This window comes from Microcaecilia unicolor, chromosome 5 (assembly GCF_901765095.1).
Source record: "Microcaecilia unicolor chromosome 5, aMicUni1.1, whole genome shotgun sequence".
NCBI classification, from domain to species: Eukaryota; Metazoa; Chordata; class Amphibia; order Gymnophiona; family Siphonopidae; genus Microcaecilia; species Microcaecilia unicolor.
Genome location: NC_044035.1, coordinates 38,027,882 through 38,055,460, shown reverse-complemented (window position 1 = coordinate 38,055,460; position 27,579 = coordinate 38,027,882). Strand labels below are relative to the sequence as shown.

The 27,579-nt window shown below is 43.1% G+C and overlaps 1 protein-coding gene across 3 annotated transcripts in view; it reads right to left on the bottom strand.

Annotated features, from left to right (window-relative positions):
- Positions 1-27,579, bottom strand: part of SH3PXD2A (SH3 and PX domains 2A) — a 627,470-nt gene that overhangs the window by 474,771 nt on the left and 125,120 nt on the right. The gene's annotated exons all lie outside the window — the stretch shown is intronic.

Sequence of the window (27,579 nt, the reverse complement as noted above, 5' to 3'; positions counted from 1 at the left end):
TAACCTAACTAAAACAAGCAAACTGGAGGAGTAGCCTAGTGGATAGTGCAGTGGACTTTGATCCTGGGGAACCGAGTTCGATTACCATTGCAGCTCCTTGTGACTGTGGGCAAGTCACTTAACCCTCCATTGCCCCTGGTACAAAATAAGCACCTGAATATATGTAAACTGCTTTGAATGTAGTTGCAAAAACCTCAGAAAGGTGGTATATCTGTTGGAATGTAATTGTATTTTACATGCATTGCCTGTCACCTATTATTTCTCTGTGATTACTCTGTGACCTCTGATGTGAATTACTTAGAGAGGTCACACAGCTATGCAACTTCCTGTGGGGGTTAGACACAGCAGATGCAGCACATGCAGCACATGGAGCACATGGAGCTCATGATCTCTCCTAACCTGAGAGGATCTATGGTGGTGTGAGCATCCATTACCATCTAAGCACATGGAAGGAGCTGATAAGACAAATGTATAGTAATATGTAAATATAAGCCTGTCTGATTATAATCTAACTGCAAACTGTGAGTAAACAGATGTTTTGTTACTTCAACTTTAAAGTGACTCAGCAGTGAATTATTCTGGGGTGAATGAGAGAGAGATGAAGAAAGAAATTAACATTTCTAAAGCTGAAGCTGTGTGTACTAAAATCTGCTAATTATTTACTACAATAATCCAACAAAAGGGTTATGGGCCCAGGGCTCAGGAATTGAAAAAGAAGAGAAATATTACCAGGCAGAAAAAAAGGCCACATTTTTTTCTCTTAAGTTTTAAAGGAAAGATTCAGTCTGTCTCTCTCTCCCCCCACACAGCAGACAGAAGGCTAAGAAAATGGCTGAGGGAAGAAATTCACCATTGTTCTATTCTCTCAAGGTGCCTAAATTAACTGAGTTTAATTATCAGCAGTGGGAACTAAGATTCATATGTCTCCTTCGAGCAAAAAGATTAAATATATGCTTAGACCAAGACAGAACAGCTGAAAATATGGCTGAATGGGACAATGCAAACTATTATGTGAAGTGCATGCTTTTGGAAGCTCTCTCAGAGAAACAAGCCATATTAGTGGAGGGAAAAGATACACCAAAGGACATTTTATATAAACTGAGAACTATGTATGCAACTACATATGCAAAGCAGCAACCAATTTGGCTGGCAGAGTTGAATGAAACCAAATTAGGGGATAAAAGTAAATGTAATGATCACATTATGCATCTTATGTCTTCATTTCAAAAGCTAGAACTTTCAGGAATTCCCATGTGTGATGCATTGAAAAGAGCATTTCTTTTTACCTCACTATCAAAGAAGTTTGATGTTTTTAGGTCTGTAAATGAGGCCATTGAAGGGCAATCTTTTGAACAGACAACATCAAAACTAAGGCAGGAATGCATAATAAATGATTCTGAGGAGATGTGTTCTCAAAGTCAGTCAGAGAGAAATGAAACAAATTTCTTGGCAAAGAACAGAGGAAGGCGGAGCTATGGGAAAACTCCACCCAAGGGCAAGCTGATTTGCTACTCATGTGGAAAGGAGGGACATGTATCTAAATGGTGTAAGGAAACACAAAACACTCCCTCTAGCTCACCTAAGCCAATGGAAGAAAAGAATTTTCAAACCAGGAAATGTATGAAGGACAAAGATAAACACAAAGGCTTTCTAATGGCAGAAAAATCTTTGACTATGGTAAATAATAATTCAAATGAAAGTACTTGGATTTTGGATTCAGGGAGCACATGCCATTTAACCAATTGTAAGGATTTCTTTCAGGAGATGTGTCCAGAGGAAGGTATTCTTAAAACTGCAAACGCAGGGACTGCTAAGATCCAAGCAAAAGGTATTGGATTCTTAAAATGCAAAGTGTCTAATGAAGTTAAAGAAATTCCTGTAAGTGATGTCTTGTATATTCCCCAAGCAGTTTGCAATATGCTTAGTGTATCTACATTAGATAAGAAGGGATTTGCGATTCATTTTGAAAACAGTAAGTGCACAATCTCTAAAAATGATGAAGTGTATGCTGAAGCTTTTATGCATAATGATGTTTATAAACTGAGCATTTCAGGTGAAGCCTCACATCTGGCGCAAGTGGGGAAGAATGATGGTAAATGTAGTCTGGAAATCTGGCACCGCCGCCTGGGACATCGTGATTCTAAGGTGATCCAGGATCTTTACAGTAAGCAACTGGCCACCGGCATTCAGATAAGTGCAGATGCTGGTAAAATGGAGAAATGCATAGACTGTGTCACTCAAAAAGGTGTGAGACCCTCATTTCCTGAATACACAGGAAATAGGAGTAATAAAGTGCTGGACTTAATACACAGTGACTTATGTGGACCGTTTAATATCCCATCATTGGGAAATAACAGATTTGTGCTAATATTCTTGGATGATTTCTCTAGATATTGTGTGGCCTATTTGCTGAAAGAGAAAAGTCAAGTCACAGACATGCTGAAGAAATACGTAGCCATGGTGAGCAATAAATTTGAAAGAAAACCAAAGGTTCTTCAGACCGACAATGGTGGTGAGTTCACTTCACAAAGCATGCGCACATTTCTAGAACAAGAAGGCATTCAGCATATCACAACAGTAGCTTATACACCAGAGCAAAATTCTGTTGCAGAGAGAAAATTTAGGTCACTTGTGGAAATGACCAGATGTATGCTGTCAGATAGCAATCTCCCTAAAAGACTATGGGGGGAAGCCATTCTCACAGCAGTGTACCTACAAAACAGAATGCCAACTAAAGGCGCTGAGCGCACACCACATGAGACATGGCATGGTAGGAAGCCAAACCTGTCACACATAAGAACATTTGGAAGTACAGCATATGCTCATGTACCAAAGCAAAGAAGGCATAAGCTGGATTCCACAACAGAAAGGGGCATTTTAGTTGGCTATACTCCAGGACACAAAGGATATAGAATTTTGAATCTGAAAACTGGCATTGTTGGCATAAGACATGTTACATATTTTGATGAAAACAAAAGGGTTGATAAAGGCTGGATTATCCCAGATGAGCCTTATCATCCAGAATATGAAACTAGAACCATAATAGACATGCCAGTGTATATAAATGCCATACCAAGGCAGATGTCTGAAAGCAACTCACCTGTATCTAACGAGGAACAGGCAGAGGAAACAGACACAGAAAGGATCATTGAAGAAGACAGTACAGTTGGAGAAGGGGAATCAATTGGAGAAGAACTCTCAGATTTAGAGGATGCAGAAAGGTCAGACCAACCTGTTGTCAGACGCTCATCCAGGGAAAACAAAGGTGTTCCACCCCCAAGACTGTCGTACCTAACAAAGTCAGCAGAAGCTCAAGAGCCCTTAACATGGGATGAGATTGAGAAAATGTCAGCAGAAGAAGCTGCTGAATGGCGTAAAGCTGCACAAGAAGAAATTGATGCATTGGATAAAAATAATACTTGGATTCTTACAAAATTACCTCCTGGCAAGAAAGCTATAGGATGCAAATGGGTATTCAAGTTAAAAAGGAATGCACAAGGAAAAGTGGAAAGGTATAAAGCCAGATTAGTGGCAAAGGGATATCTTCAAAATATGGAGAAGATTTTGATGAAGTGTTTGCACCTGTAGTGAAACACACGACAATCAGAACACTTCTGAGCATTGCAGTCTCAAAAGGCATGCAAGTCAACCACATTGATGTGAAAACAGCGTTTCTTCACGGAGATATAACTGAAGACTTGTACATGGAACAGCCAACAGGTTTCATAAATACAAAACAAAGACAGCTAGTGTGTAAATTAAACAAAGGTCTTTATGGATTAAAGCAAAGTGCAAAATGTTGGAATGAAAAATTGCATGAAATATTGACAAATTTAGGATTTAAGCAAGGTGAAGCAGATAAATGCTTGTACACTAGGTGCACAAATGGACAATATGCATACATTTTAGCTTTTGTTGATGATCTGCTCATTGCAAGCAAAAGTGAGCAAGAGTACAAGGACATTGTAAAGTGTTTAAACCACAATGTTGAGATAAAAGAACTGGGTAATGTGTCATACTATCTTGGTATAGAAATTGAGAAACAAAATGATGGTTCTTATCTTCTAAGCCAGAAGCAGAAAATAAATGAGCTTATTGAAAGTTTAGGTATGCAAGATGCCCAAGTTGTAAGCACTCCCATGATCACTGATTTTCTGAAGGATGAAACAGTAAGAGAACCTTTACCAGATAACATCCAATATAGATCAGCCATAGGTAAGCTTTTATATCTAGCTACCACATACAGGGCTGATATAGCAAATGCAGTAGGAATTTTGAGCAGAAGGGTCAGCTCACCTACCAAATCAGATTGGACTGCAGTTAAAAGGATGGTAAGGTATTTAAAGGGTACCATTGATTGTAAATTAAAGATTTCAGCCAATAGTAATCCAAAACTAATATGTTACTGTGATTCAGATTGGGCAGGGGATCATTCTGATTATAAATCCACAAGTGGATATGTGTTTATGTATGGAAATGTACAAATTTCATGGGCCAGTCATAAACAAAGTATTGTGAGTTTGTCTTCTACAGAAGCTGAATACGTGGCCGTATCGGAAGCGTGCAGAGAACTGATGTGGATTGAAAAACTTTTGCTGGATTTCGGAATAGCTGAAAAGAGACCAATCCAGATAATGGAAGATAATCAGAGCTGCATCCGACTGTCACAGAATGACAAGGTTCAGTCACGCACCAAGCACATCGCAACGAAATACCACAACGTGCGAGAGTTGGTGAAAGAAGGGGTCATCAGTCTACACTATTGTCACACCAGTGAGATGACAGCTGACATCATGACCAAACCGTTACCCAGAGAACATTTTGTGAATCTGCGTATAAAGCTTGGACTTTGTATGAATAAATAATTGCATGACAGTTATGCATGAGAAGGGGTTTGTTGGAATGTAATTGTATTTTACATGCATTGCCTGTCACCTATTATTTCTCTGTGATTACTCTGTGACCTCTGATGTGAATTACTTAGAGAGGTCACACAGCTATGCAACTTCCTGTGGGGGTTAGACACAGCAGATGCAGCACATGCAGCACATGGAGCACATGGAGCTCATGATCTCTCCTAACCTGAGAGGATCTATGGTGGTGTGAGCATCCATTACCATCTAAGCACATGGAAGGAGCTGATAAGACAAATGTATAGTAATATGTAAATATAAGCCTGTCTGATTATAATCTAACTGCAAACTGTGAGTAAACAGATGTTTTGTTACTTCAACTTTAAAGTGACTCAGCAGTGAATTATTCTGGGGTGAATGAGAGAGAGATGAAGAAAGAAATTAACATTTCTAAAGCTGAAGCTGTGTGTACTAAAATCTGCTTATTATTTACTACAAATAATCCAACAATATCAAGTCCCATTTCCCTTTCCCTATTTGAAGATTCTACATGGAATGTTGCTACTATTGAGATTCTGTTGCTACTATTTGAGATTCTACATGGAATGTTAATCTTGCTATTCCACTAGCAACATTCCATGTAGAAGCCTGCCCTTGCAGATCAGCAACGCAGCCGCGCAGGCTTCTGTTTCTGTGAGTCTGACGTCCTGCACGTCAGAATCACAGAAACAGAAGCCTGCGCGGCCGCATTGCTGATCTGCAAAGGCAGGCTTCTACATGGAATGTTGCTAGTGGAGGAGTAGCCTAGTGGTTAGTGCAGTGGACTTTGATCCTAGGAAACTGAGTTCGATTCCCACTTCAGGCACAGGCAGTTCCTTGTGACTCTAGACAAGTCACTTAACCCTCCATTGCCCCTGGTACAAAATAAGCACCTGAATATATGTAAACCGCTTTGAATGTAGTTGCAAAAACCTCAGAAAGGCGGTATATCAAGTCCCATTTCCCTTTCCCTAGTTCAGATTCTACATGGAATGTTGCTACTATTGGAGATTCTAGATGGAATGTTGCTACTATTGAGATTCTGTTGCTACTATTTGAGATTCTACATGGAATGTTGCTATTCTACTAGCAACATTCCATGTAGAAGCCTGCCCTTGCAGATCAGCAACGCGGCTGCGCAGGCTTCTGTTTCTGTGAGTCACAGAAACAGAAGCCTGCGCGGCCGCGTTGCTGATCTGCAAGGGCAGGCTTCTACATGGAATGTTGCTAGTGGAGGAGTAGCCTAGTGGTTAGTGCAGTGGACTTTGATCCTGGGAAACTGCGTTCAATTCCCACTGCAGCTCCTTGTGACTCTGGGCAAGTCACTTAACCCTCCATTGCCCCTGGTACAAAATAAGTACCCGAGTACATGTAAACCGCTTTGAATGTAGTTGCAAAAACCTCAGAAAGGCAGTATATTTCTGTGCAGGACGTCAGACTCACAGAAACAGAAGCCTGCGCGGCCGTGTTGCTGATCTGCAAGGGCAGGCTTCTACATGGACTGTTGCTAGTGGAGGAGTAGCCTAGTGGTTAGTGCAGCGGACTTTCATCCTGGGGAACTGAGTTCGATTCCCACTGCAGCTCCTTGTGACTCTGGGCAAGTCACTTAACCCTCCATTGCCCCTGGTACAAAATAAGTACCCGTATATATGTAAACCGCTTTGAATGTAGTTGCAAAAACCTCAGAAAGGCGGTATATCAAGTCCCATTTCCCATTCCCATCCAAATTTTAAACTATGGGAGTAATTTAAAAAAAAAAAAATCACACACACAAAACAAAGGTGTAGAACCATGCCCAGAAAATATAATTAAAAGTATGCCACATAATGCCAGCTCACACATATTTTTACCTGTGATAAGCAAAGGATGGAGCAAATGGATCATCTGGACTTAATGCACATATTTGTGTATTCCCAAAAGTAAGTTCAATAAAATTGTACGCAAACTAAAAAACAAGTGGGAATGAGTGTCACGCACATACAAAATTACCCTGAAAATGTGTGCAAATATGCATGACAGATATCTGCTCTGGGTGTCCTGAAAACCTGACTCATCGGTAGACCTCAAAGACTAACCGTGGTTCCTCCGGTAATTCTCAATCATGTACCGCTTTTGCAAGGCAATGGGTGGCATCAATACTGTCTTCTGATTTCACCTATATTGGAACCAAAGGACCTCTCTCCCAAAATCTACTAGACTTCCTCCTAACTACTTACAATTCCGCAAATTGCTGAAAACTCATTTCTTCACCAGTTCATTCCAGAATCCATTATATTAGTTAATATAACAATAACAAGTTACCGTATTTTTCGGACTATAAGACGCACCGGACCATAAGACGCACCTAGGTTTTAGAGGCGGGAAATAGGAAAAATTTTTTTCCTTTTTCCCTCCTCTAAAACCTAGGTGCTCCGGTGCGTCTTGTCCGAATCCCTCCCTCCGAGTTCGGGATCGCCCTCCCCCCGGCCCTTTCACCACTTCTCCCTACTCACGTCACGCAATCTTCCCTGGTGGTCTAGTGACGTCGGGGCAGGAAAGAGCCCCCTCTTTCCTGCCCAGCGCACTGCTCTCCATCCTCCTGTATGCAGCCTGACGGTCTCGGCGAGATTCAAAATGGCCGCCGAGACTTCAATTCTCGGCGGCCATTTTGAATCTCGCCGAGACCGTCAGGCTGCATACAGGAGGATGGAGAGCAGCGCGCTGGGCAGGAAAGAGGGGGCTCTTTCCTGCCCCGACGTCACTAGACCACCAGGAAAGATCGCGTGACGTGAGTAGGGAGAAGTGGTGACAGGGCCGGGGGAGGGCGATCCCGAACTCGGAGAGTGGGCGGCCAGCCAGCCAGCCAGCCAAATCTACCTTCGGACTATAAGACGCACCCCCTATTTTCCTCCCAAATTTTGGGGGAAAAAAGTGCGTCTTATAGTCCGAAAAATACGGTAATAATCTTGTCTCTTTTCTGTATTGCGAATCTATCAAAATGTCCACTCTTTGTAGTTTATTTGCTAATCTGTTACTCTCAGCCACTTCATCATACTACTTCACTATTGTTGAAATTCAAACTCTGCATTTTTAATCTAAACTATAAGCCACGTTGAACTCAAACTTGTTTCCAGGATAATGTGGGATACAAATGTCATAAACAAATACATAAATAAAATCCTGCCATGTTCTCACAAGTGGAGTATCTGGCACCTGCCTGGACCCTCTGAAATCAACAAGGTTCAACACTGTCTTAACAACCCACTAGATTCTTCCTCTTTCGAAAAAGATACCAACTGAGAGATAACACAATTGTACGGTTAATCTTGTTGTTAATGACATGGTGAGGACAGGTTAAACTGGATTATCTATGTCTTTGCACTGTGACACCAGCCACATTATGTGCCTCAAACCACATTCTAGGCCCTTCTGAAATGTCAGTCAGTCCTGTTTGCCATCTAAAGCAGGGGTGGGCAAACGTTATACCCAGAGGGCCACATGACATAGCGAGCTGTCTAAAATAAATTAACATAAAATTAACAAATGCACCATATAAATCACTGCCAATAATAACACTGACCAATGGTGGTTGAATATGGAATCACATTTCGTTCTCTTCTTCCCTCTCTCCCCGTAGACTTCAAGATGTCTCTCCTTCTTTCCTCCCCCATGGGCTCATGCATTTCTCTTCTTCTTTCAATCCACCTCCCCCTCACCTGCAAGCTGTTTTAATTATTTCCTTCACTCCCTTGGGGCAGCAAAATTACAATTGCCATAAGCTCAGCATATGGCTGCCTGGCGCGGGGCCTTGAGCATCTGTGCATGCTCCAGTCTGCCATTTCCACTCTCTCTGAAACAGGAAGTTCAGAGGGGGCAGCAGCTGGCAGGCTTTGAGTACGCACAGATGCTCAAGGATCCAAGCCAGCTGGCTACACAATGCCTCTTATGGCGACTGTAGATTTGCCGCTCCAAGGGAGTGAGGAAAATAATTAAAACAGCTCGTAGGTGAGGAGGAGGAGGTAGAAGGTTTCAACGCCTAAGGTCTGGCAAGGCCACATAAGATTCCATGGTGGGTTGCAAGTTACCCACCCTTGAGCTAAAGCAAGATAAGAAAAATAACTCAAATACACTGGATGGAAATCAGAATAGCTGGTGTCTAAGTACGTTGTAAAGGTACAGCGCCACAATAATATCGTAGAAATACTGCCCTTTTACCATAGGATCACAATGGACAGCTGGAGAAAGCAAGGCTAAGATTGGCTTCTGCATAGTATTTCTGCAGTATGTTAGGAACGAGAAAGTACCTGCACTTAATACTACTACTACTACTTATCATTTCTATAGCGCTACTGGACGTATGCAGCTCTGTACACTTGAACATGAAGAGACAGTCCCTGCTCGACAGAGCTTACAATCTAATTAGGACAGACAAACAGGACAAACAAGAGATAAGGGAATATTAAGGTGAGGATGATACAATAAGGGTTCTGAACAAGTGAATAAGGGTTAGGAGTTAAAAGCAGCATCAAAAAGGTGGGCTTTTAGCTTAGATTTGAAGACGGCCAGAGATGGAGCTTGACATACTGGCTCAGGGAGTCTATTCCAGGCATATGGTGCAGCAAGATAAAAGGAACGGAGTCTGGAGTTAGCGGTGGAGGAGAAGGGTGCAGATAAGAGAGATTTACCCAGTGAACGGAGTTCCTGGGGAGGAATGTAGGGAAAGATGAGAGTGGAGAGGTACTGAGGAGCTGCAGAGTGAATGCACTTATAGGTCAATAAGAGGAGTTTGAACTGTATGCGGAAACGGATAGGAAGCCAGTGAAGTGACTTGAGGAGAGGGCTAATATGAGCATAACGACACTGGCGGAATATTAGTCATGCAGCAGAATTTTGAACAGATTGAAGAGGAGAGAGATGGCTAAGTGGGAGACGTGTGAAAAGCAAGTTGCAATAGTCTAAGCCAGAGGTGATAAGAGTGTGGATGAGGGTTCTGGTAGTGTGCTTTGACTGAACCACAGAAAGACAGTATAACAAACCCATGATCCTTTATCCCTTTAGCCCTTATCCCCGGACTGTATATAGTGCGCTTAGATTTAGGCACCGAAATCAGCGCAGATCCTATAACACCGTGCGTAACTTAATTAGCTTAAGAAGCTCATGAGTGCTGATAACAACACTTAACAAGCAATAATGAGCACTAATCGGCACTGATTAGAATTTAGGCACACAACTCGCTCTGTAACGATGTGCGCCAAACGTCTAACGCGAGAAGGCAAAAAGGGGAGTGACTATGGGCAGGGAAATGGACACTTCATGGGCATTCCAAAATTTAGGCTCCTAGTTATAGAATATCGCCCAGTGCACCTAAATCTATGTGCTAAGATTTACACCAGGCTTTTGTTGGCGTAAATGGATGTGCACAGATATCGGCGCTGAAATATCAGCTAAGCATATTCTATTATCGGCGCCCAAATCTAGGCACTGATTTTTTTGACACCTCCTATATGTTAACATGCTTTGAACTAATGAGTGCGAAGTTGATTTAGCTTGTGTCAATTGACGAATTGTGTTTAAAAAATTCTAATGCACACTGAAAAAAAAGTTATGAAAAGGAACTTAGGTTGTAATTAGACTCTGGAACTCGTTGCCGGAAAATGTAGTGACAGCAGCTGGCCTTACGGAATTTAAAGGGGGTTTAGACAGATTCCTGAGGGAAACGTCCATTGAACATTATTAAGAATTAAGTTTTTTTTTTTTTGTTTTTTTTTGGGGAGGGGGGGTTGCCGGGTTCTTGAAGCCTGGATTGGCCACTGACGGAGACAGGATGCTGGGCTTGATGGACCCTTGGTCTTTTCCCAATATGGCGGTGCTTATGTACTTATGTAACCTATGAAACAAACTGGAAAAATGACGTGGAATCAGAGAAAAAAGCCAAATGACTACAATGTCTGGCTTGTGCACATACCCGAGTTTTGCTGTTTTGGGGTAACTGTGCTTGGGTTAAGCACAATAATGAAAGCTTTACACAGTTTTCTGGTAATAGACTGAATATTGGTTAAATAAAACAGCTTTCATTGTCATCTTCAAAGAGAAGTATTAATTTAGAAATCACCTACTATGCACTTTGTGATCACAGTACAAAGGGCAACTTGTGTTTTGAGGCTGGAAGGCTAAGTGTTAACCTACAACTCTTCCCATCAGCCCAAGTAAGGAGAACATGAATGAAGACCCTATAACAGTCTGTATTCTGGACTGTTGGCTCTGTGTGTCTGAAATCTATCCAACGGTGGACCGTGGAGAGTGGCAAAAATGTGCAATTATGATTTTAAAGGCTAAAGGCCTCATTTACAATCTTCCACAGAGAAAAATGGAAAAGAAACTTAAAATAAAAACCTCATTTAAGTACCGAGTAAGAATTAGGGGGTGTATATATTAAGCACCAGTACGTAGCCGTGCTGAATACAAATGTTAATTTCAGTGCCAGCACCGAAGCTTAAATTAACACCGTTATGCTGAAAATGTAACCCCACTGTAATTGGGATACGTAGCAAAGGAATATCATACTGATATTTTGTTGTACTTCACTTTATGATTTGGGGATTAAAAGCCAATAAATTATTACCTGAATTGGTTAGTACTCTATTTGCCATTAACTTTCTCTTTGCTTCATGTAACAATTTCTCATACATAATAGATTTTCTAAATGTTAAACATCCATAGTTATCCCAGTATGTTTATGATACTGTATTGTAAAATTGGATTCTTACAACAAATTACTTTCTTATGCATTATTCTTTGTTATGTATCCTATACTGTTTATTGTAACCCACACTGAACTCAAACTTGTTTGGGATAAGGTGGGATATAAATGTCACAAACAAACAAACAAATAAGTAAATAATCAAATACAATTAAAGTCAAGTTCAAATGATGTTATCAACCCCAATGCTCTCAGATTTTTTTTTGTTTTGTTACATTTGTACCCCGCACTTTCCCACTCATGGCAGGCTCAATGCGGCTTACATGGGGCAATGGAGGGTTAAGTGACTTGCCCAGAGTCACAAGGAGCTGCCTGTGCCTGAAGTGTGAATCAAACTCAGTTCCTCAGGACCAAAGTCCACCACCCTAACCACTAGGCCACTCCTCCACTGTTGCTACTATTTGAGATTCTACATGGAATGTTGCTGCGATTCTACTAGCAACATTCCATGTAGAAGTCGGCCCTTGCAGATCATCAATGTGGCCGCGCAGGCTTCTGCTTCTGTGAGACTGACGTCCTGCACGTATGTGCAGGACGTCAAACTCACAGAAACAGAAGCCTGCGCGGCTGCAAGGGCAGGCTTCTACATGGAATGTTGCTAGTGGAATAGCAACATTAACATTCCATGTAGAATCTCAAATAGTAGCAACAGAATCTCAATAATAGCAACATTCCATCTAGAACCTCAAATAGTAGCAACATTCCATGTAGAATCTCCAATAGTATCTATTTTATTTTTGTTACATTTGTACCCTGCGCTTTCCCACTCATGGCAGGTTCAATGCAGCTTACATGGGGCAATGGAGGGTCAAGTGACTTGCCCAGAGTCACAAGGAGCTGCCTGTGCCTGAAGTGGGAATCAAACTCAGTTCCTCAGGACCAAAGTCCACCACCCTAACCACTAGGCCACTCCTCCACTGTTGCTACTATTTGAGATTCTACATGGAATGTTGCTATTCCACTAGAAGTCGGCCCTTGCAGATCACCAATGTGGCCGCGCAGGCTTCTGCTTCTGTGAGTCTGACGTCCTGCACGTACGTACAGGACGTCAGACTCACAGAAACAGAAGCCTGCGCGGCCTTCTACATGGAATATTGCTAGTGGAATAGCAACATTCCATGTAGAACCTCCAATAGTAGCAACATTCCATGTAGAATGTCCAATAGTATCTATTTTATTTTTGTTACATTTGTACCCTGCGCTTTCCCACTCATGGCAGGCTCAATGCGGCTTCCATGGGGCAATGGAGGGTTAAGTGACTTGCCCAGAGTCACAAGGAGCTGCCTGTGCCTGAAGTGGGAACCGAACTCAGTTCCTCAGGACCAAAGTCCACCATTAGTTCAATAATCCTTCTTCTTATTATAATCAGTTCTCTCGTTCAAAACAGCTCTACACAGGCCACTGAACAGCCACACGTGGGCAGGACACTGCTGATATCCATGAAAAACTGTTATAGGGGAGACAGAAAGGAGAACTGAGAGAAGAGAAATGAGGTACAGGCTGTTGTCTCATATTCTTTCAATCTGTGTCACAGGGCGGTGGCATTTAACTTGGCACACTAAAGATGCTGAGCAAGGACAGGGAGAGTTCAAGCCCAGATGCCTGTGGCGCATTTGATGCAAAAATAGAAGATTTAAAAAAAGGCTTGGCACAGCTGTTCTCCGCTTCTTTCTTCCTTGGACTGCAATTAATACTGGGACAGTGATGACAGCCGCATTGGAAACACAACACCAAAGTGTGTATTGAAAAAAAACACACACGTACATATAAGGCTCCAGATTGCTGCATTTATCTATAGTAGTTAGGAAGACTAGCGTTGACAGATATTTCATAGAGGTGGCTGTGATCAAGGGTTGGGAGCAGCGGTGACGGAGGAGAGAGAAGAGGGGAAAAAATTACTGCCGCGAGATTGACCAGTGCTGGGTGTGAAAGGGTTCAGTCCTGGCAAGCCCAACAACGGAGGGGGGGGGGGGGAACAGCTGTTACATATACATCAGCCTATGAAGGTGTGGCAGGAGATAAATCAATTATCAGAAGGGATCAGAATTCACCTTGGGAAAGGATTAAGGAAGGAGTTCGACGAAAACAGCGGTTTATGCTCGGTTCCAAAGAAAATACATTGAGCACGTCACAAAGCCAAAGATTTTCCGGGTACGAGAGGCTCGTTTCATTGTCCTGTTTGAACCCCTTCTACATCTCAACACTCCTCCTCTGTCAAAAAGACGTGACTCCAGAGGATGGAAACAGAAAGGCGCCAGGCACATATAACCAGATAGGCTACCAACTCATCCTGACTGGTCCAGTCCTGGTTTTGATCCACTGTAGTTTTGAATGTCCCGTTGAGTTCTCTTGGTTCTTAACTTTTTTTTTTGTTCTTGCACCCCTTTAACTGATCAGTGAAACCTTCACACTGTCTTCTTAAACCATGTGTCCACTACTGACTACTAACAGATACAAATGTCACTGTTAGAGACTAACAGCGCTATCTGCCAAAATTACAGCAGCACACAGTTATACTATCAAAGAGGTCTAATTTAAAGTTACAATGCTACATAAATTGCACATGTTATTGAGTAAAATGACTGTTTACAAATTATAAGTGCGAAGAAGCATTTCGTTTAAAAGCACAACAATTTGGAATTCGCTCCGATACTTTAAACAGGACAACTTAACATGGTAAGACGCCAACCACCATTGCCTTTAATTAATAAGTGAATAGATTAAAAGGTTAAAGGGAAGGTGGGGTGAGTTTGTAACAACAGGGAGTGAGGTGTGACTTGAGTAGAAGATGTGATTGGTGCTTAGACTTACCAATGGACATTAATCATCTTCAAGCCAGGTGAGAGGTGAGAGAAGATTCTTGGCGGGTGGAGGAAGTATATTTGGTGAGGGAGTTCAGGAGTGGATGGGTTTCGAGTGGGGCGGCGTGATTTTTCTTACCTTTTACTACAGCGGGGGGGGGGGGGGAGGTTTGTGCTCATTGAGAGGTTAAGAAGAAGATGCTCAGTCATTCTGGTTTTTTTGGTTTTCGTTGTCCCGCGCTCCCCATGTGGTTGAGGGCGGTGAATAGTGGTTTATGTTTGGTCAGTGGGGTTGATGGTGAAAGACTATTTCATTATTTAAGTCCAACGGTGGGACGGTCAGAAGCCGGTAGGGTTCAGTCCTCTGTGTGCTGAGAGCAGTGTTTGTGAACAGACTCGATAAAGAGGCTTCCCGCAGTCTTAGAGTCTGTTACGACTTGCGCACACAATTCTGGTCGTATTGTGTACTGAGCGCACAACTTATCTTAAGAAGCCAATCAGCGCCGATAATTGCCAGTTAAAAAACAATTATCAACATTTATTCATTTTACTATACCGTTTCAAATTGTGTTTACAAAACAGAACGGTTTACATATTAATATAAAAATCATAATAAAAACAAACAAACAAACATAAAAGAACTCCATCGATTTGATAGGAAAGCAAACTAAGACAACAATTCTAAAACCTAACAAACGCCAATGCTTATTGAATCACCATTCATACCAAATACATGACTAACATATAATTATGCTGCATATTTAATCCTGCCTAAAAAAACTGCCTTTCATTTTAATTTTGTATGCTGGGTCTTCTCTATGGGAAGAATTTTTATTCGGAGAGTGATTAGACTTGCAGTGGGCATAGTTAAGAAACATCATTTTTTGAGAATCACAATTAAGGTTTAAAAAAAGACATATATTTGGAGTTCATTTTTGAAACATTTTAATAGGGTCCAAGTATGGAAATGTGTAACAGTGTCTTCATGGGATCTTGGATTATTTTTAGATGCATCTGGTGGGCAAAGCTTTGTTGTTTATTTTCGCAGAGCGTAGTGCACTGAAAGGTGGCCCAGTAAACGGGAGCTTAATGGTTGGTGCAGGAATGTGGCATTTTTAGAATTATTTCCAGTTTTAGTGGCTTTGACAATTTGCGGTTCACAACTTGCCAACCAAAGGGTAGTCTGGCAGTCAGATATGGCATTTGTAGAGGTGATTAATTAAATTGGTCAGTTACTTGTCCATTAATGACAGATGTATTGAGAGTTATAGTGCTGCAATGTTTATATTTTAACATCATTTTGACAGCTAGACATATTCCAAGAGTTTATAATGAAATTGTTGATGTATTATCTTGTTTTCAGTGGCAGCGTTTTCGAGCTTTGGCAACAGAAGCCGACGAGTCATCGATACCTATGCCAGACGAGTTATGGAGTGTCGTTCAGGGCCCATTCAGAAGTTGTTATAAGCTTCATTAGCTGAAAGCACATGGAAAGCATAAGAGTCAGGGTGAAAAAAACATGAAACGGTTGCAGCATATCGTACAGTGTCACCGCAATGTGCCTAGGGGTTAGGTCGAGACCAACTAATCTGGAGTGGTATTTGAGAAGATGTGGACTCTGAGAATTTGGGAATGGCTTATTATTATTATGGTTACTGAAAGTTTCAAGTATGCATAAAGGTTATGTTAATAAAGCTGCAGCCTATTATACGTCTTATGCGTGCAGACATCATTTATGTTGTTCTGAATAGGTGGTGGAATGCGAGTGCCTATGTTAAGTAATTTCAGTTATTGGGTCACAGCCTTTGTCACGAAGACATGATTGTGCACCCTGGAGAAGAAATCTGCAAATGAAGTAAAATAACTTAAACGTTTTGTCATCGTTAGCGAGACCGATGATGCTGTTTAGTCTCGAGCAATGCGCAAAACTGTGGTTCAGCACAACTGCGCAACACCCCATATCGTCACATGTATTCAGTCTGTCTCTGTTCTGGGCAAATTCCTTTGAAAACTGTCCTAAGAACTGCCTTCACTCTTCAAGACCCTTCTCTGCATCCTGTTTGGCCTCTTCCCACGCCCTTAGGGGTGCTGGCACTACTCATTAAAAACCAGTGCCTTAGATAATGAAAACTACAATTCCATGCATCCAACAAGACTAAACCAGAAATCGAAGGTAACCCTATGTACCAGACAAGGAACAGATCTAGGCCAAAGATAAAGACTGAACACTGGAGCATGCTTTAAGAAAAGGCTGTATGCACTCTTTGATTAATGAGCAAGATTTTGAAAGTTATAACATCCTGCCTGTATTAAAAATGTCATCAAAAAGTTGTTCCTCAGGCTTGAGCTGATCATTTTAGTACTAAAATAACTACCTTAACCTCTGGCCTTTTGGCTGATAAAGACATAGACCCATCTTTCATCTTCAGGACTGGAAGCCTGGCAGCAAACATTGCTGGAGGAAGGTTTCTGCTGAAAGAGTTTGGGAACCCCTGCCAGCCAAACCAGCAGACCTTGGAGGCCCGAATCGCCCCCAAGGCCCCCCCATGACTACACCACTGCTCTCAAGACATTTAAATGCAGCCATTTACAGGTGAGGATGTTTCTAAAATAACCAGCTTAATGATGTACTGTAACTCTGAAAGTAATATTTCCAAACAACTGTTTCAAAGTTTTGTGTATATTGGTTCGGTCTTCTTATGACTTGGCCAAAACATGTCCTAGTGGGTACTGCAATCTGTAGTGGTTTCATAGCTGGCTGCAGACCAAGTATTGGGGAATTCAAAGCTTCTGGGTGTCTTGTGCATCTGGTTGGAGTACTCTTTTGCAGTGAGTCAGGGGTACAGTAGTGATCCAAAGTACTCCTACCTTGGTAGCACAATCCAGATCTTTTACTGTAATTAGAGACTCACGGCTCAGTCACACAAGTCTGGACATTCGCCTCCATTCTAGCCCATCTTCCATCTTGACCAAGAATGAACAATGTAAGAGTTGTTTAATAACCTCTGCCTCCTTCTAGTCATTGCTCTCATCAAATTTGACCCAGATGATCTGGTTCTTCTATAGCCCTCCTTATTGTAATAGTAGGCCTGTCGGGTGGTGTTTAGGTAGAGTAGCTGCAATCGCTGACAGGCTTCGAACCCAAAAGGGGCTGTCTGTGTCCTCTCAAGAAATATAAATCTACTTTGTAGCTCTAATTGTCCTTAGTGTTCATAAAATTGGTTGTGATCTTCCAGATTGTTTGTAGCTCTGTGTTGTCAAACATGTAGGTATCAGCCTCAGTAGATTACATACCATATTCTGATCCGAAAGCTTCTCTGGCTATTTATTTTATTTATTTATTTATTTGTAGTATTTGTATCCCACATTTTCCCACCGATTTGCAGGCTCAATGTGGCTTACATTTGCCGTAATGGCGGTTGCCATTTCCGGGTAACAGAATTACAATTAGTATTTCGTTAGGTGTACTGGCAAGAGATTTATGGTGGTCCCTGTATCCAACTGGAATCTCACCAGCTTGTTTCCAACCTTCTTCAGGTTTTTGTTGTTACGCCATCTTAAGGCTAAGAAGTTTTCCTCTACCATCATTGTCATCAGCCGGTGAGTGTACGTTAAGCTGGCTTCTGCATGCACCCACAAAATGAGGTTTTTCATGCAGAGTTTCCCGTATGTGGGGCATGCTTCCTTCTTTGTCTTGAGACTGCCATTCCATTAGTAGCATTTTTTTTTTTTTATTTGTACCCTGCGCTTTCCCACTCATGGCAGGCTCAATGTGGCTTAGGTACTTATTTGTACCTGGGGCAATGGAGAGTTAAGTGACTTGCCCAGAGTTGCAAGGAGCTGCCTATGCCTGCAGTGGGAATTGAACCCAGTTCCCCAGGACCAAAGTCCACCACTCTAACCACTAGGCCACTCCTCCACACTCCATATTGCTTTGTGGCCAGCTTCTAGCCACCTGTAATCCTGGTGTCTCGCCTGTGGTCTCTCTGGCTTATTCTGGGACAGCCACTGCATTTTTCCTCATCGATCATGTCCTCATTCACACAGCGTACTGTGATGGCATCATTCAGGGTTAGCCTTTTCGTTTGGAGCAGCTTCCACTGAGTAGTGTCAGTTCTGTCCCATATAATCAAGTCTTCTACTACATCTCTGTACTTGCATGACTTTATCAGACACTTAACCTCTTTAGGTATGCGCCAAAAGATTCATTTGTGTCCTGCAGCCTTTTATTCAGGATGCACATTTCATAAGACACATTTGTTTCGCCTACACAGTAAATTTTCGAAAGCATCCAAGATTTTGGTCACATCAAATTGTATGTGCATAACTCTGGAGGGAACTGGAGCTCCTCTTCCATGAGGAAAGACTTAAGAAGTTAGGGTTCCAGCTTTGAAAAGAGATCTCAGGGGGGATATGATAGAGGTCTACAAAATCCTGAGTGGAGTAGAATGGGTAACTGTGAATTGATTGTTTACTCTCTCAAAAAATACTAGGGACACTCAATGAAATTACATGGAAATACTTTTAAAATAAATAGGAGAAAATATTTTTTCACTCAACGAACAGTTAACCTCTGGAACCCATTGCCGGAGCATGTGATAACAGTAGTTAGCATATCTGGGTTTAAAAAAAGGTTTGGACATGTTTTTGGAGGAAAAGTCCATAATCTGTTATTAATACAGATTATCCCTACTTATCCATGGGATCAGTAGCATGGAATCTTGTTACTTTTTGGAATTCTACCAGGTACTTGTGACCTAGATTAACCACTGTTGGACGCAGGATACTGCACTACATGAACCACTGGTCTGACCCAGTATGGTTATTCTTATGTTTTTATGTTAGGGTGTCATGCAACTCATACGCTTCCGCGTCCATGCGTACTAGGAGAATGGCAGTGCATTTCTTCATCAGCTGTTTCTCCAGGTCAATTACAATTGAAACACATAAAATTCGTAGAGCGATCTCCTGCCAAACATATCTATGAATATACTTTCAGAGCCAAGTGGAACCAAACATTGCCTAGAGTCAGGCAGTAAATGTAAGGATCTGGGATTCATATACTTGTCTTCAAAATTCCAGGGATACAGTTTTCATGGAGAGCACCGTTTCCTATTAGCTCAATCACTTCCTCTTGAAACTGAGACACACTGGTAAGGCAAATGCTTGATCATTCAGAGACATCCTGAGACTGGCATTCCAAAGGCAGCCACAGAAACGTGAAGTATGCATTATGATTACATTCATCAAAACCTGGGAATCTCCTCTGGAACGATGACTTCATTTCAACCAAGCTCTGCTGTTCTTCAAAATCTGCTGTTCTGTTGAGCTCAGGGGGATTCAGCAATAGGAAACAGGAAAGACTCCAGATGCCTTCTGATTAATTCATATGTCCTTTTTAAGTCTGAATACCTGCACTTCATGAAAAGGCTTCCAAAGGTTTAATTACACATACAATCATAATGACTGTGCAATTGTAATTTGAGATTACTGGGACACACATTCAATGTTCATCATTCATTAACGATATAAACCTAGAATCAGAACTGAGGTGTGCCCCAGGCCCCCAACTAAATGCACTCCGCCGATCTCAAGAACAGATGAATCTGATGCAAACTGATCTGTGACTAGCACTGGGCCTGGAACAATAAATTTTTTCTTTGAACACAGCTGATTAAACCTGTTTTGGGAAGATTTTTCTTTTGTTGTTGAAAAAGTAAAGTGAAAAAATGTTCTATGGGATCACGTTACTCTTGCTATATGGCTATCTGCAGAGTTTGCTTATATGCGACTGACTGCATAAAGTCTGGCCTGTGAAATGTATACCTTCTTAAAGGGAAGGCCTGGAAATCTCATCTTCCAGTGGGAAGAATAAGTCCCATCACCAAGGGGTTTGATCTTGCTGGAAACTCAGTGCATGCAAATAATTCTCCTTGCACCAAAGCCCTGGAGAATCTGAGGGAAGGATACACTGGGGTGTGGAATTACAGAAAAAAATAGGTCAGATTTCACCCAGGACAGGGAGGAGGTGCACAGAACCCACTGGCATGTCACATTTGTATACCACATACACACAGACCGTAGCAAATTGCCTGATTAGCAAGTCACACGCAGATTAGCACGGCCTTCAGCTTGCAAAAATCAATCAGTAACCCTGGGACCAGATGTTGAAGAAAAAAGGGAACACTCGGAGAAAATCCAATGACTCGATCACTCCTCTGAAGTTGGAAAAAGTACAGAATATTCTGGGCTACGCCCTGTTTTGCTTATCCATGTTTACTCTTTAGGATCCTTGTGAAGTCAGACAAGTCACTACCTTGCCCTGCATAGTATTTTTATGTTGGCACAAGACACTCCTCACTTGCTAAACTGTATGTACTAGAAGAATTCCATTTATTTAATGGGACTGTATTTAATTACCATAAAGTATGTAGAAATCGAGTGGCTGATGTTTAAACAAGTGAGCTGCGAACCAAGGATTAAAATTTTACTTCTCCCGAAACTCCTCGCGATCAAGTCACTTTCAGGCAATTCTATAAATCATTGCCTTGGTCTAGGTGCCCCAATGCCATATGCCTAGTGCCAAATTTATAACAGTATCTTGGCACCAAGATTCCGTTATAGAATACTGGCGTAAGGTTGGCACTCTCTTACGCCATGTCAATGGCAGACATAAGTCGTTGCGTCTATGTGTGCCAAGTGATGTGTGTAGTTTATGGTCGTCAATAATTTATGCACATAACTGGGAGAAGTCCATGACCCACTCATGTGTAGTTAGGCATTATTGGCACTTAGAGCCCCTTTTACAAAGCCCGGCGGTACTTTCCACCCTCAGCGCCATCATATCTGGCACATTGGTGCACCTTCAGACCTGATCAGGTGTGTCATGGAAAACAGTCACCGACTGCCTGATGCTCGGACCTAAACCAACACATGGGCTCTGCTCCCAACAAGAAGAAACACTAGAGGTGGCTCTTAAACATGCAAGAGTTCTTTTCTGAGCTCCCGAATAGTCCACACATGCCTGTTAACTTCCTAGATACTGATATATAGACAGTTATCTTGTGTCTATCTTACTAGGAACCTCATATGTAAACACCCTTCAACTTCCTTGGTCCCAGATACGCATTAATTTCATATATGTATATCTTCACCACATTCTCCAACTCAATTCAATATTTTCAATATTTTTCAATTTTTTGATGTTTTTTTCAATTTTTGCCTCAGTGGTGCTTATTGACCAATAGTTATTTTTTGGCAATATATATAGCACCAAATTCCTCATCGGCTTCAACAATTTTTAATACATTACTACCACTTATCTTTGTAAGTATTCGGACTGGGGGCTCAAAGCTGTCCGACATGCATGTTTCGCCTGCTAGGCTGTGTGCGATGAAGCTACAGAGTAGTAAATTTAATACCAATTGGAGAAACATTTTCTTCACTCAATGTGTAATTAAACTCTGGAATTCGTTGCCAAAGAATGCAGTAAAGGCGGTTAGCTTAGCAGGGTTTAAAAAAGGTCTGGGCGGCTTCCTAAAGGAAAAGTCATTATTAAATTGTCTTGGGGAAAATCCACTGCTTATTTCTGGGATAAGCAGCATAAAATGTATTGAACATTTTTGGGATCTTGCCAGGTATTCGTGACTTGGATTGGCCACTGTTGGAAAAAGGAGGCTGGGCTTGACGGACCTTTGGTCTGTCCCAGTGTGGCAATACTTCTGTACTTATGTCTATTAGATCGAAGACAGCCAAAAGATCAAGGGCCAAAGAAATACAGTTTCATCCTGGTCCAAAGCTGCCTGTATATGTGTTAGCATGCCAATAAAGAGCCATTTCAGTTTTGTAGATTCTATGAAACCTAGTCTGTTTAGGACGTATGATATTGGTGTGTTCTATGAATGTTTTGAGATGATCTGAAACAAGATATTTTTTAACCTTTATGAGAAAGGGAAGATTTACAGTGGGGCAGTAGTTAAGAGACTGTGGAGGGGCATAATCGAACGTCACCGGCGAAATAGATCGCAACAGCTGGCCGGAACTGTATTATCGAAAAAAATGGCTGGCCATCTTTTTTTCGGTAATACAGTTTAGCCCGGGCAAATGCCAGAGTTCGCCGGGTTTGAGATCGCTGGTTTTTTCAGCGATAATGGAAAAAAATGCCGGCCATCTCAAACCCGGCGAAATCCAAGGCATTTGGTCGTGGGAGGAGCCAGCATTTTTAGTGCACTGGTCCCCCTCACATGCCAGGGCACCCTAGGGGGTACTTCTAAAAATGTTTAAAAAATACAAAAAAAGCTCCCAGGTGCATAGCTCCCTTACCTTGGGTGCTGAGCCCCCCAAATCCTCCACAAACCCACTCCCCACACCTCTACTCCATTACCATAGCCCTTATGGGTGAAGGGGGGCACTTACATGTGGGTACAGTGGGTTTTGGGGGGGTTTGGAGGGCTCAACACTTAGCACCACAAGTGTAACAGGTGGGGGGGGGGGGATGGGCCTGGGTCTGCCTGCCTGAAGTGCACTGCACCCATTAAAAACTGCTCCAGGGACTTGCATACTGCTGTCAGGGAGCTGGGTAATGACATTTGAGGCTGGCATACAGGCTGGCAAAAAAAGTGCTTTATTTTTATTTTTTTCGTGTGGGAGGGGGTTGGTGACCACTGGGGGAGTATGGGGAGGTCATCCCCCATTCCCTCCAGTGGTTATCTGGTCAGTTGGGGCAGCTTTTTGAGGCTTGGTCGTGAAAATAAAAGGACCAAGTAAACCCGGCGAAATACTGCTTAACGCCGCTTTTTTTCCATTATCCGCGAAAGCCGGCCATCTGGTAGCCACGCCCATGCCCGCCCATGTCCCTCCTTCGCTTTGCCGGTGAGGCGACAGGACAGCAGCGATGCTGTCAAAAAAGCAACTTTCAATTATACCGATTTCGCCGCTTTTCCGAGATCGCCGGCCATCTCCCGATGTATGTCGGAAGATGGCCGGCGATCACTTTCGAAAATTCATGAACACGGGGATCTTTTGGTCATGGTCTAATCATGCAGCTTGACAATTAGCTGGAAAATAGGCCCCACTGAGAAAAATAAGCCTTGCGCTATTTAACGTGTTCTAATAACATGTTAGTGAAGAGAATCAAAGGTTGCAAAGTTATTCCAGCCTTTTTAGCTACCGTGTTTTGAGTCTGCCAAGACATTTTCTGCTTTTGAGGAATACTAATGGACTCTGCGAATCCCCAGATTCACTGTACCAAATTGAGGACATACATACTAGACTCTTAATACTGGTATTTTCCGGCAGTTTGATATCATTAGATTGTTCTAAATTGATGCTTATGATCCAGAGAGGCTTGTTAATCCCAAAAGGAATGTTTAATGTATAGAATTACACGTTACAAAATGTTCTGATGAACTGGAAGTTACAACCACCTAGAATCTGGTCAGGGACATGGATTTGATATACCACCTTTCCGTGGGTACAACCAATGCAGGTATCTGGGGCAATGGAGGGTTAAGTGACTTGCCCAGAGGCAGAAGGAGCTGCAGTGGAAATTGAACCTGGTTGCTGAGATTCTCAGCCTACTGCACTAACCATTAGGCTACTCCTCCGCTCCTGGATTAATCTGGGTTAATCCTTTCTTCCTGGCTCATCAAAGAGCATTTGTCCAAGGTAACAGTCACCTCTAATTCTCAACTGCTGCATGGCTGATTGTTTTGTGTAGATGGGGCAGTTGTTTGGGTTATTGAAACATGGGGGAGTGCTGATCTGCCAGTGGAGGCAGTAGCCCTGCTAGCTAGAGGTGCAAGATTGGCCCTAACAGTGAGTGACTGTATTTTTCACCCATAGCCCCACTTTTCAGTCTCTAGTGACTGAGAGCCAGATGCACTAAAGTCGTCATTAGAGCCGTTCCCTACCGAATTCCATAGCGAATCAGTAGGGAACGGCTATGCATGAAGGAAAGGGAATGCAAATGAGCTGCTCGTTGCAGCCCACTTGCATTCTCTAATCCCTCGTAAAACAGTCGGAGAATCGGTCGGTAGAGCATGCGCTGAGCAACCAAGCGTTATGCTGGCTGCTCTGCGCACGCCAAGGACGTCAAAATATAAAACAAACAAACAAAAAAAAATGACGAGTGCCTATGGACGGTCTTTATGGAAGGCCTTCGCCCCCCCCCCCCCCCACCTGAGGTCGCCGCCGCTCCCCCCTCCACCCGCCCCCCTCCGTCTGCCACCGGGCCCTCACAGCGCCTCTCAACCCCATGTGAAGGCGCTGCACCGGCCGCAGCAGGCAACAGCTGATTGCTTGGCTTCGGGACTTCCCTTCTTTCCGCCTTGGTCCGCCCTCGTCTGACATAAGTAACTTACACAGGTAACTTACGTCAGACGAGGGCGGGCCAAAGAGGAAAGAAGGGAAGTCCCGAAGCCAAGCGATCAGTTGTTGCCTGCTGCGGCCGGTGCAGCACCTTCACACGGGGGTGAGAAGCGCTGTGAGGGCCCGGTGGCAGACGGAGGGGGCGGGTGGAGGGGGGAGCGGCGGCGGGGGCGGGGCCACGGTGATGCAGAGGATAGCAGGGAAGCTGTCATTTCAAGGGAGGGGGAGCGGCGGGGGGGCCGGGGCTGCGTAAAGCTCTTTCAATGCAGGGGGTAGGGGGAGCGGCGGCCTCGGGCGGGAAGCGGGCGTCGGAAGGGAAAAAAGAAAACAGTGCTCGTCAGAAACGTCCTTGAAGGACATCAATGTTAGGCACAGACACGCGCAGCTTGGTTTTTTTTTTTTTTTTTTGCTTTCAGACAGCAGCCCCTGCCTAAGGAGAGGTGCAGACCTCACGTTAGGATTTCCACCGTAAGGGGAATCGGTAAACGTTAGTGCATATCATTATAATAGCCTTGCAATGGTAGTGCAGCTCATTATAATGGTTTGCATTCCGTTTCCGTTAGCTGCTACCGTGATCGGGAAATGGCGTTTGGTGCATGCTAAGGTTTACTACTTGCTCGTTAATGCCTTGATATTGGCTCGTTAAAGGCTCGTTAAGTTTAGTGCATCTGGGCCTGAGGGCAAGATGCACTAAACTAAACGAGGCTTTAACGAGCCTTTAACGAACGGTTTTCCTACCCTGGCATATATTAAAGCCCAATTTCTGAGGACGGTGGCAGAAAACGAAAACGGAATGCAGATGAGCAAATTCTGTAGAAACCCTATTGAAATGAGATGCACTAAAGCTTTCCGCTTGCCCTAACGCAGGAAAACTACCAGAAAGCTAACGAGAGGTCTGTACCTCTCGTTGTGGCTGCCCGGCTAATACTTAAATGTAAAAACCAAAAAAATAAATCGCGAAGGGAGCAAAAACGCTGGTCAGGAGCGTCCTTTATTGACGCCCGAGGTCGCCGCTGCTCCCCGCTCCCCCTGCATTAATCCAAATGTAAAAAAAAAAAAGGATCGGGAGGGGGCAAAGGCGCTCGTCAGGAGCGTCCTTCATGGACGGCCTTGCTCCCCCCCCCCCCTGAGGTCGCCGCTGCTCCCCGCTTCCCCCTGCATTAAAAAATCAAAACTTAAGCTGCCCCGGCCCCCCCTCCCTTCCTCTCTTCCTCTCTTTCTCCCACAGCTCCGCCTCCCACCATCCTCCGCCCCCGTGCCCCGCCCCTGCCGCCCCCCCCCCCCCCCCCGAGGTCGTCGCCGCTACTCCCCCCTCCACCGGGCCCCCCTCTGTCTTACCAGGCCCTTCTGGCTTTGACCGTCGCTTTTTCTATCTGACTGGAGACCTTAAGGTCATCAGACAGAATCACCCCCCAAGTCCCGCTCTTCTTTTGTACACAGTTAACACAGGTAGGGCTCGTTTCTTTAGCATCAAAAGTCCCATTAGTAGGAGCCATTTGATTTGCAATGGCCACTAAAGGTGCCTGTGAATACACTACTGATAAGTTATTGCACGCTTTGTCAGTTCTGAGCAAACAGAGGGCTGGAAACTGCTTTTTTTTTTTCTCTGGAAGATAATGCTACATAGCTGATCTTCTGACCCACGGCAATTCTAGAGGACACATGTTGGCCCAGTATGACACTATGCACTGCTTGTTCATCGGGGGGGGGGGGGGGTTCTCCAAAATATATTTATTATGAAGAACATATCACTGTCCTGGGAAAAAAATCAAGAATTAAAAAAAAAAAATGTAAAAAATATCAGGAAGTATTTTTTCACGGCAAGATTGGTGGATACTTGGAATGCCCTCCCGCGGGAGCTGGTGGAGATGAAAACAGTAACGGAATACAAAAATGCGTGGAATAAACATAAAGGAATCCTGTTCAGAAGGAATGGATCCTCAGAAGCTTAGCGGAGGTTGGGTGGCAGCACCGGTGGTTGGGAGGCGGGGCTAGTGCTGGGCAGACTTCTACGGTCTGTGCCCTGAAAATGGCAGAGACAAATCAAGGTCAGGTATACATATAAAGCAGCACATATGAGTTTATCTCGTTGGGCAGACTGGATGGACCGTACAGGTCTTTCTCTGCTGTCATCTACTATGTTACCACATAAATATGTTGGGGGAGGGGCACAATACAAGTACTAAACCAAGGGGAGTGGCCTAGTGGTTAGGGTGGTGGACTTTGGTCCTGAGGAACTGAGTTCGATTCCCACTTCAGGCACAGGTCAAACCATTTCTAACTTTGCTCAGGTGCTGACCTCTCTGTACCTGAAGCAAACTCCTCCAAAGTAAAACAAATTTGGACCTTTTAAATTCCAAACTTCTCAACTTTCTGGCTATAGGTGAGACCTGATATTCTCTTTAATTTAATGCTTAGTGCTTAATTAATTTTGCCCTGTGAAACCTCTTATTGTCTTTCTTTCTTTCTCTTCCTGCCAAGCTCTGAGGGAGGCTGCATTGTATTGGGGCTCTAAAGTGCATTTTACATTGTTGAAACTGATATAATTATTGGGAATATCTGGATTTATATTGCAACAAGGAAAGTTTATTTTTTATATTCTAGGGCAATTTTGGAAGTTAAATCATTTGAAAATTCTGGTCCCATCCAGAGAATTGCCTTAACAGTAGTTAGCTGGCACTTGGGACTTATAATCCCACCCACCCCAGGGTTTTCCACTCATTTATAGACAAACCAAACCTCATTAACTTTACTCAATCATACACAGGCAGTCTTACAG